Raw genomic sequence first — 12048 nt, 5'->3', positions numbered from 1 at the left:
TTCGGTGGCCGCGTCATCGGAGTTGGGAGGAGATTCGGCAATTCCGGTGGATGATACTCCAGCCAGTAAGGAAGACGAAGAGTTAGCGAAGGATGACGTGGCTGAGGTAATCGAAAAGAGGAAGGATAACCAAGGGTCACCTGGAGACATGCATGTTCCCATGCAGAGAAAGAACTTTGGCGGCGGTTTTGTTACCAATGATAAAGTGGGCCGGTTATCCATAAATGTGGGACAAGACTTTTCTAATTCTCATAATTGCCTAAACAATTCTCAGGAGGGGAACGTGGAAAGGGGCCCACCCTTAGTTTTTAATGTTGGAAGGTCTACAAGTTTCAAATCCACTAAAGTAAAATCGACCCATTCTAAAAAAGTTAGGCCCAATGTCAGCTTTGGTGGGGTTGTTTTTGATAACATGGAGAATAGACCCAAAAAGAGGTCCAGAACGTTCATGGAAGGTAATGGAAACTCTGGAAGGCAGGTGAGATCAGAGGGTACCGAGGGTGTTGGATCCGACAATGGATTTGAATAGTTTTGCTTCGATTTGAATAAGATAGCTTCTGCTGGGAACGTGGTGGCGGAGCAATCAGAAGGTTACCCCGTGAACGAGGCTCAGGTTGCAAACAGAGAAGAAGGAGGAGGTGATGTCGAGAGTTTCGAAGGGACTTTGGAAGTGGAGAAGGAAGTTTCGGAAACAGTTGCTATTGGAGCAAAGATCGGATTCGATATTATCGGTCACTCGGAGTTAATCAGGAGCTCGATCGTTTCAGGTATTAATGCGGTTGAGTCATGAATTTGTTGTCTTTAAATATCAGGGGTATTGGGGGTTTGAATAAATCTTGCTGGGTGAAAAGTATGATATCCGAGCATCGTATTTCTTTTGTTTCGCTTCAAGAGTCTAAATCGACTCCTGTTACCCACGCTGAAGTTGCAAAAATTTGGGGAAAAAATAATTTTGGGTGGGATTTTGTGGAGTCTGTTGGCCTGTCGGGTGGGTTGATCTACATTTGGGACGAAAAATTTGTTTCGGAAATCCGGTGGTTCAAGGAATAGAAATTATCTGCACATCAAAGGGTCTTCGGTGGGTTGTTCATCTCCTGTTAATATTTTGAATGTGTATGCTCCACAAGGGGTGTTAGCTAAAAAGGCTCTGTGGGAGGAGCTGGAACAAATTATCGATTCAAATGAAGGCTTCTGGGTTATTTCTGGCGATTTTAACGCGGTTCGGTTTAGAGAGGAGAAGAGGAATTGTTCCTTCAAACAAAATTGTGCTAACAATTTTTAATAAGTTTATCTTTGATGCGGGTCTATTAGAATATAATATGAGTGGCCGGAAATTCACGTTTTGCTCTGATTATGGTAATAAACTTAGTAAGCTCGATCTTTTCTTAGTTAACTCTGATTTTTTCAATACTTGGCCGGCGGCGTGCTGTCGGGTCTTGCCAAGGTTGTGGTCCGATCAAAACCCCATCCTTTTGGAGTGTCAAGTTAAGAACTTTAGTCCGCGTCCTTTTCGGATTTTCAACTCTTGGTTTGGTAAACAAGATTTTTGATGAAGTTGTGAAGAAGGCTGTCAGCGAATTTATTTCTACCGATAATCTTCCGGATGTGTCCTTTATCAAAAAGCTGAACTTTATTAGGGATCGTCTTAGAGTTTGGAAAGTTGACATGATACGCAAGGAAGGAAAGGATGTGGAGGCAGCTAAGAGTGAAAATGACGTCCTAGAAGCTTCTCCGGACTCTAGAGATTTTTCGGAGGAAGAGGAATGGATCTATTATGAAAATAAAAAAATTATTCGAGAAGCGGAGGAATCAAAAGTCATGGATCTTAGGCAAAAATCCCGCATCAAATGGGCGAAGGATGGAGACGAAAACTCGAAGTTTTTCCATTCTATGATCAACAGCAGGAAAGCGAGCAATTCGATTCACGGTATTGATGTGAATGGGGAATGGATTTCTAAACCGTCACTGGTTAAAAAGGAGTTTTTCCGTTTTTTCAGAGACAAGTTTATGGAGGAGTGCGATAACCGACCACGTCTGCTTTGCCCTCAACTGAAGCAGATTTCTCCGTCGATTGCGGCCAATCTTGAAGCTTGTTTTTCTAAGGAGGAGATCAAGGCTGCCGTCTTCGAATGCGGTAAGGACCGGGCTCTCGGGCTAGATGGGTTCAACTTCAGATTCTTTACTTATTTTTGGGATCTTTTTGAAGAGGACTTTATTAATATTTTGGCAGCATTTTTCAAGACTGGTATTATAAATAGGGGACACGGCTCGGCGTTCATAGCTTTGATTCCGAAGTCTAGAGATCCTATGGGTTTGAGCGATTACCGTCCTATCAGTCTGGTTGGAGTCATTAATAAAGTGATTTCAAAAATCCTTGCCAATAGGTTGAAACCAGTTCTAAACGAAGTTATTTCTAATTCCCAGTCAGCCTTTCTTAAGGGTAGATTTATTTTAGACGGGCCTTTGGTTATTAATGAGTTAATTTCATGGGCCAGAAAATACAAGAAACATGTCTTCTTTCTCAAAGTAGATTTCGAGAAAGCTTACGATAACGTGAATTGGGGCTTTGTCTTGGATATTCTCCAACAAATGGGTTTCGGGGAAAAGTGGTGTGGCTGGATTTCAGACATCCTGAAATCTGCCAGGGCGTCTATTTTGGTGAACGGTTCACCTACCTTTTAGTTCGGTTGTAATAAAGGCATGAGACAAGGAGATCCGATCTCCCCGTTCCTTTTTGTTGTAGTTATGGAGGCGCTCTCTTGTTTATTCAAGAAGGCTTGTGAAGTTAAGGTTTTTCAAGGCATTCATCTTCCAGATATCGATCTCCTTGTTTCTCATTTATTCTATGAAGATGACGCCATGATTATGGGGGAATGGAGCAAAGACAACATTGTTAATGTTATAAGGATTCTTCGGTGCTTTCACGCTTGCTCGGGCCTAAAGATCAATCTTAATAAATCTAGTATTTTCGGCATTGGTACAAGTAATGTTGTAGTCGAGGATATGGCGAATTGGATCGGTTGCAAGGTCGATTCTATTCCGTTTAAGTATTTAGGATTGATGGTCGGAGCCAATATGAATCGTATAAACAATTGGAGGTCGGTATATGATATTTTTGAAAAGCGTCTCACGCTATGGAAGGCCGCGTTGTTATCTATAGGAGGAAGGGTAACTTTAATAAAGTCGGTTCTCGAGAGTTTACCTTCTTACTATATGTCTCTTTACAAGGCTCCCGTGAAAGTCGTCAAAGATCTAGAAAGCATCATTAGAAAATTCTTATAGGGTGGATCGAGCAATGTTAGGAAGACCCATTGGGTGGCATCGGAGAGGGTGGCTCTTCCGAAGAAAGCAGGAGGGTTGGGGTTGTGTAAATTAAGTGACGTCAATCTGGCTTTACTTAGTAAATGGGTGTTTTGGTAAAAAATTACCGAAGCAATTAAGTGATCAAATTAGGAATTTGTTAAGTGAGGTAGTGTGCTAGAAATGTGTGTCGAAAATAAGCTAGTTAAATTATTTGCAAAAACAGTTGCAGGATACGGCTCAGGATAAAGTTGTATCTATGATCAAACAATGAGCAATAAAGTAAAGGGTGACACGAGATGTACGAGGAAAGCCCTTGATCAATCTAGATCGTCGGCACAAAACCTCAGGAGCTGACAATCGCAGTTGCCTTGTTCTTCTATTACTTCAAATATCAGGATACAGTGCAGGATATGATGCGGATCAACTAGGTGTTACAATGTAATTCGAGTACAAGTGTTTGTGTGTAGTGATTGTTTGCAACTAGAGAGAAAAGCGTGCGAAGAATTCCGTGCCTTAATCTGATCCGATCAATCTATTTATAGTAAAAGAAAACTAACTAAATATCCTATAATTCCGGGATCCAGCGGATATTCCCCACATGAACGTTGCAGTCCTGGTCTTACGGCTTCAACGTCTTCAAACTAACTGATTTACCCGAGTCTCGAGGAGAAGAAGTCCACCTGACCGTTAGAGACTTGTTACAATAATCTGCACGTGGTTTTATTAGTCAGTACCAGGATATCATATCAGGATGTTACCAATATCCTGATTCGGTATCCTGATCACAAATAAACAATCAAAGCCAGAATATTAGTCAGGATATATGTCCAGAAAATGACCCATAACAATTTTCCCTAAAATATATCTGTTGGTATACCAATCCAACGGATATATTTTAAAACTGTATCTCGTAAATCGAGGCAATTAAAACAAAACGACGATTGAGGTGACATTGGTGCAACTTCCAACGCCGTATTTACTCTTTACTTCCCTATGCTCAGCCCCTTTTGTAGCTGGTTTGCTCAGCATTTCAATCATTACTTTCCAAGCCATTTTCAGGTATTTCCTTTTCCTCTCCCCTTTCCTTTCTTTGTTTAAATTTCTCGCTTCTTGGTCGAGATTATTCATGGCTACCCGAACTAGATCCCAAACGACAGACTCTCCTCCTATTTTTCATAACCAGAACCTGCTAAACGAATCCTCGAAAGAGGTATGCTCCTTTGATAACGCTGATATTGCGGCCCTGCGAGCCTCCGGCGCCTTCCCTGCCGGAGCAATCTTCTGTCTGTTTGACCGAGAGGTCCGTTCAGATTTTTGTTCCGGCGAATGGGTATGCTTTTTTGCTTATCCTTTCTCCATAGGGATTCAGTATCCATTTTCAGCCTTTATATCTCATTTCTTCGAGCTTATCGGCCTTAGTTTCGCCCAAACCATGCGCATGGTTTGGCGCGTGTTAGTTACCTTGGAGCGGATCAAAGCTCGTCACATGCCTGATTTGTGCATGGAAGATCTTCCAATGGCCTATCATTTAAGATCCCGTGGTTCCAGCCGGTTCCTTCTATTTTCTATCTCCAAAGATCCTCTCATTCTTAAGGCTACCAAGAAGAGGATAAATGGAGAAGAAAATTCTTTTTTGTAAAAAGGGATTCCGTTGACAAGGGTTTTGACCTTCCTAAGAAATGGTTGACTTCTGGTAGGATTTAGGGTTTTAGGAATATCCTCAGTCATATCCTGAGACTACATCTTGAACTGATATCCTGATATTTTTATTCTTTGCAGCAAACTTCAAGGAATTAGCTCCCCCAAGTGCCGAATCGGAAGGAAGAATAAAAGAAATCTACAAGCTTCCGGAAAGTGAGAGGACCTTTACCCTGCTACTTACAAGTTCAAGTCAAAGATCAAGTTCCGAAATGTCTGGTGAGTACATTTATACACATTAAGTTAATTACAATTTTTATCAATTCAAAAGTTAAGCGTTCTCCCTTGTAGTGCCAATCATCAATCTTGAAGGCTTCCAACTCGATGAGTTGGATAGTTATTCCAGCCTCGCACCTGTCAAGCAAGAGATCAATCCGAAGCCAGCTGATACTCCAAAGCCTACCAGTTTGAAGACTGCAACCGCTCCCAAAGCTCCTCCAGCATCCAGGAACCGGGCCTCCAGCTCCCGGAAGAGAAAGGAAGCAGACCACCCTGCTACACCTCATGTATTCCCCTTTGAGAATCACGGGTTTACTGAATCCAGCAAATTCATGACCGGCTTCCTCAACCAGGTTAGTATCCTTGACCTATATCCTGCAACATATGCTGGTTATAAATGTTTATTAAGGCTAATACCTGTTCCCTTATTTTGCAGGGTCTCGAACGTCCGGTATTCCTTTATGAAGACGCATGTGGCACAAACGTCATGCTAGAGAGTAAGTTGAAAAAGGCTAAAGCCACCATTGCGGACCAAGCAGCGGTCGCCACCGCTAAATCGGAGCATTACGAAGCTAAATACAAAGCAATGATCCAAGAGTACCAGTCTGCCATCCAGAAGGTCACTCACGAGGCTCAAGCCAAGTCCGATGCTGCCCAAGTTCAACATGAGCAGGACATGGCTTCATACCGGGAAAGCCTCAAGAACTCTGTTATCGTCTCCCTCCTCCAGGCCAGACTGAAGATGGCTTACGAAGCCATGGCTATGGTATTTGAATGTCCTTCATGGAATATCAAGGCTTGGGAGGTGAAACTGAAAGATCTTGGTGGTAACCCTGTGGAGCCCCCTTCAAAGCCTGCTGCAGAAGAACCTGCTAAGGTGACCGAGAAGGTAGATGATGCTGGTGCTTCAAAGGATGATGGTGGTGATGCTGGGGCGAATGCTGGACAGGATGCTGGAAGGGATGCCGAAGAAGATTTTGCTGATGAAGTCATGATGGAATAGGGTGTTGCCCCTTAAGTGCAGCGATGTGGGCGATGATGGATGTATGTGCCAAGGCTGGAGCCCACTTTCTAAATTTGATGGTTGTGCTTTATTGAACAATTTACTTTTCCAGTCTTTGAACAATTTACATTTCCTGCATTAGAACAATTTGATAACCAAAGGTGGATGGGTCCTGGGTTTCAGGATGAAGCCCTTGGTTATCAATTAGTATAATCTGTTTTGAACAATACAACGGTTGGAGGCGGATGGGTCTCGGTTTGAGACGTAACCTTCAATCGTTGTGTAAATATGGTAAGGAACCTATTGTGCTTTGGGTGGATAGGCCTTGGTTTGAGGTGAAACCAAAAGCACAACTTTTGACATGTTAATAATATAACCTGCTTCTGACTTACTTGCTGTTGTTTTTCAATTTTTCGTTACACATCGCTTAGTTTAGATTTCAACTTTGCAAAATTAGTGCAATCATTTTTTGTAAATATCCTGATCAATATTTTCAGCGATATCCTGCAAAGACTTTCGTCTAACAGAGTTTTCAAACTTCAAACAATTCAGATAAAGTCTCTAAAGAAAAAAGGATAGTTTATTTTTCAAAATTCGCTTTGATAATACTTGTTTGACCGGAGTATTAGTTTTTAACCCAAGTATTATATCCCAAATATTCCAACCAAATATCCTGAAACATATTCCGAAAACACATTTCAAGGATATATCCTTAACCAGAATATTTAAAACTTTTCTAAACATAGTTTCAAAAGTTCAAATGACTTAAGTAAAGTTCACAAAGGAAAGATCATACCGGGAATTGAGTATACCCCTAGCATCGAACTTCAATCCTTTTTCAACTTCTTCCACTAAGATGTCCCAGTCCGAGATACTTGGTACACTAGGTCCAAATTTGATCTTTTGAGCTCTACACCATCGCCTCAGAAGGAATGTCCCTTGTGTATGAAGCCTTTGAACACTTAGAAAATTTTTGAATATTAGTTCCAACTGTTCGAACAGTTCTTGTGTCACAGGGGTAAAACCCAAAAATATACTGGAGATAAATCCTTAGTATTCTGGGGAAGATCCCATAAGTATCCTGGGAAAAATCCCATATTTTCATGCGCTACAGGCGGGAGTGTATAAACTCCAAGACTTAGAAAGGTGATAACCTTTAATCCTTAGAGAGTATGAAAATACCCTTCCGTGAGAGAGGGTGATCAATCCTTATATACCTTTAGGATCCAGGATATAGCCAACAATAACGAAATTGTCAGCCACTTTTGCATGGACTGGTCCCGTTATTTTGAACTATCCCTGGATAACTTACGCTCCAGGCGGGGTGTTTAAACCCAATTCGAGAGAAAGGTGAATACCTTTAAACCTGTGAAGGGATCAGGATCCCTTAAACGTAAGAGAGGGGGGCAATACTGTAATCTTTCGAAGTATCCTGAATGTGTATCCTATAGCTATATCCCGAAGCATATACTGCAAAACAATTGTAAGCTAACGTGGGTCTTAGCCTGGCTAACACCCCTCCGATGCTTAAGTTAGTAAAGGGGTTCAAAAGAATAAATAATATTAAACATATTAAAAGAGATAGAATTCATACCATCCTGAGTTAGGAATTAAATTCCAAACTCACTTGAAATAGAGCTTTAGATGTATAGCATTCCAGGATCTTGGTAGCATATCCCCCTCCATACTCTTGAGTCGGTATGCTCCTTTCCCTAATTCTGATTCAATCTCGTAGGGTCCTTCCCATTTCGGAGCCAACTTTCCATCTGCAGGATTAGTAGTACTCTGAAAAGCCTTTCTCAATACCCAATCTCCAACCTTGAACCTTCTAGTCCTTATATTCTTGTTATATGCTTTAGATATCCTCTGTTGATATGCTGCCATCCTTAGCCTTGTTGCGTCTCTTGTCTCATCAATAGTATCCAGTTCCTGGCATAGGACTTCAGGATTCTGCTCAGGATCCCAGAGGTTGGATCTTGTTGTAGGTATTACCATTTCTGTCGGGATCACCGCTTCTGCTCCAAATACCAAGGAAAATGGGGTTTAGCCAGTTGCACTTTTCACCGTTGTTCTATCGGGCCCATAAAACAAAGGGCAGTTCTTCTGCCCATCTTCCTTTTTTGGCTCCTAGTCTCTTTTTCAGGTTGTTGACAATTATCTTGTTTGAGGATTCCGCTTGTCCATTTGCTTGAGGATGTACCGGTGTGGATGTGATCATTTTGATCCCCCAACTCTTGCAAAAGTCAGTAGTCCTCTTGCTTATAAACTGAGAACCATTGTCGCAGATTATCTCGGCTGGTACTCCGAACCTGGTCAGGATATTCCTTTTTATGAAGGATACTACTTCTTGGTCTCTAACTTGGAAAAATGCTTCAGCTTCAACCCATTTAGAGAAATAATCGGTCATTGCCAGCATGAAGACTTTCCCTCCTGGAGCCTTTGGCAATTTTCCCACTGTATCCATTCCCCACTTCATGAATGGCCAAGGGGAAACAATGGGATATAGTGTGGTCACATCTTCGAGCATATGCTGTAGCATCTTTTCTCCTTGTCGACCAATAATATCCTATTCTTAATACCTTTGAGAATAAGGACCTGCCCCCAGTGTGGTTACCACAATCCCCTTCGTGTATATCCTAAAGCACTTCTTTGGTTTCGGGATCCTCCAAGCACCTCAGATATGGTCCTGTAAGAGATTTCTTATACAAAACATTATTTATTATAGTGAATTGTGATACCTTCATTCTAAAGGCCTTAGGATTCTCATCCTTTGGGATGTGTCCTTCCTTTAGATATCTTAGGATTGGAGTAATCCAAGACATAGGATTCTTCTCAGGATATTCATCACTAGGATCCTGAACACTTACTACTTCCTTATCCTGAGGATCCGTCGCAGGATATAGGATATGTAATATCAGTATTCGGGTTCCTTCTGGTATCCTGACTGATGATCCTAGATTTGCCAAGGCATCAGCTTCTGCATTATCCTCTCTTGGTACCTGTTCAAGTGTAAAAATATCGAAATATCCTGCTAATTTTTTAAGAATTTCGAGATACTCGATTAACTTCTCACCTTTAACTGCATAGGATCCATTAAAATGATTAGTAGTTAACAAAGAATCAACATATACTTGCAAACTCTTGATATTTATGCTTTTGGCCAATTCTAATCCTGAAATTAAAGCTTCATATTCTGCTTCATTATTGGTGGCAGGAAACTCACATCTAATAGCCTAGGGTAATATGTCCCTGATAAGAGTGTGAAACCCGGGTGTTAAAGTGTGTTATATTGAGTGTTTTATTGCATCTGAAATAATTATATGGCGTGAATGTGATAACTACGCATATTTGTGACGTTACAGGTTAATTGCTTAATTCAGTTAAGTTAAAGTGGTTAGAGACGAAGTGGAACACCCGAGGATGATGAACAAGGTGAATGGCAATGTTCGGGACGTGTTTCGAGTCAAGAGATAGCTTGGATGCATAAGAAACGTAAAACAACGAAGTATAGGGGCTGTTTGGGAATAAAGTGGAAGTTGGAATGTAGCAAATTATGGCTCACGTGCTATGGTTGAGGTGTATAAAAGTATACTTCCAGAAACTTCAAACCGTAGGTTACGGTTTAGATATGTTGAAACCAAAAGTTAACAGAAGCTGTGTACCGTAACTGGCAATCAAAACCGTAGCTTACGGATTAAATAAAAGGAGGCGGCATATGTGGAGGCATGCGAGTTTTCTTTTGGTTTGAAAAACAATTAACAAGATCATCATTATTGATTCTAGTCTAGATCATCACATGGGGGACTTGAGGGGTCTTGGACTTGACGGCTGAACAGGAGGCATCAATTAAGGGAACAACATTAAATAAACATTATCATCATGCAACATTGGGCAGACTTTGAGAATTGGATTATTCTTGGACTTGTGAAAGGGGCCGACACACATAATCATCATACATCACATGTGGGCCTGACCAACTCGTAGACAAAGGGGGCCCAATATATTACTCACATCGAAGATACAAGAACATCATCACTCACAATATTAAGGGGAGTGCATGTGAACAGAGACATGACGAGCGGCTAATCTCTTAGTGGTTTCCTCCGGATGGAGGGTTTTTGTAAGTTAATGGATATTATGTGTTTGATACAATCGTTTTAACCTAGTGATCTAAGCATTCGATGCTTTTCACCATGGATTTGATTTATTGGTTGTAAAGAGTTACGTTTATTTAAACCTTAATTTCTAAGCATTCAGTTCCCGAGAGTTCTAGTAATTGGGATATATTTGACATGGAGTTGGGGTTTGTAAATTGTAATTGATAATCATTCGATAACCTCCCGTTATGTATTGACCGGAGTACTTAGTCGTTGGTTATCACAATTAATTAATCACAATTAACACTTATGTCTATGTAGGTAACGATTAAACACATAGTTGAAGTTAATTGCAAAACCTGAAATCTGGAGGAACCATCTTTTCTCCCATTTATTTAAACCACAATTTTTATTCGTTAATTTAGTTATTTCTCATAATCAAACAAACCAATTTTCCAATTCAGTAGTAATTAATTAATACTTTTCATTACGACACTTTCCACAATCCTCCTCTGGTTCGATATCCGACTTACTCTAGCTACTAGTTTATTTCGGTTTTTGCATGTCACTAACGACATACATCAGTCCCCCTATGGCGGTTTTAGTAGTATACCCAAACCTACATCTCTTACATTAGACGCACCATCAGTATATAGTGTCTAGGATTCTAAGTTTTCTCCTAGTTGTTGTACTTTTAGGTCTACTTCATTTTGAATATCACTACTGAAATCAGCCACAAAGTCAGCTAAAGCTTGAGACTTTATGGCATTTCTAGGCTCATATACTAGATCATAGGCACTTAATTTCACTGACCACTTGGCCATCCTACCTGACATCTCGGGTTTCCTAAGCGCATTTTTTACAGGATAGTTGGTTTTAACATGAATCCTATGTGTGTTTCAAAATAATGTCTAAGTTTCGTTGATGCCATAACTAGGGCTAATATCAATTTCTCTAAATGAGAATATCTAGTTTCAGCATCTAATAAACTTTTACTCACATAATAAACAGGATACTACTGACCTTCATGATCCTTTACAAGGACAACACTTGCTGCATTCCCTGATACTGCAAGATACAGGGATAGTGGTTCACCATCCTCAGGCTTCATTAACAGAGGTGCAGTTGAGAGTTACTGCTTCAAATCCTGTAAGGTTGTCTCATGCTTCTCTCCCCATTCAAATTTTTTATTCTTCTTCTGGATATCATTAAATTCCTTGCATTTTTCCGAGGATCTCGAGATAAATCTATTTAATGCTGCTACTCGCCCTGTTAATCGTGGAACATCCTTCATATTTGAAGGTGACTTGATATCCAAGATGGCTTTAATCTGATCCAGGCTTGCCTCTATCCCCCTTTTCGTCACCATGTATCCTAGAAACTTTCCTGCCCCCACTCCAAAATGGCACTTGGCAGGATTCAGCTTCATGTTATACTGATCCAGGATATCAAATGCTCCTTTAATATCCTGGAGGTGATCCTCAACCTTCTTAGATTTTACTACCATGTCATCAATGTACACCTCCATAGTGTCCCCAGTTTGTCTTTGAACATCATGTTCACCAGCCTTTGGTATGTCGCACCTGCATTTTTTAAACCAAAAGGCATAGCAGTATAATAATAAATACCTGTTGGTGTCATAAAAGCAGTATCCTCCTGATCGGAGGGTTCCATTTGGATCTGTTGAAATCCTGAAGAGGCATCCATGAAGGTTAACATCTCGTGGCC

Source organism: Helianthus annuus, chromosome 5, assembly GCF_002127325.2.
Source record: "Helianthus annuus cultivar XRQ/B chromosome 5, HanXRQr2.0-SUNRISE, whole genome shotgun sequence".
NCBI classification, from domain to species: Eukaryota; Viridiplantae; Streptophyta; class Magnoliopsida; order Asterales; family Asteraceae; genus Helianthus; species Helianthus annuus.
Note: the sequence above shows the minus strand (reverse complement) of the source record.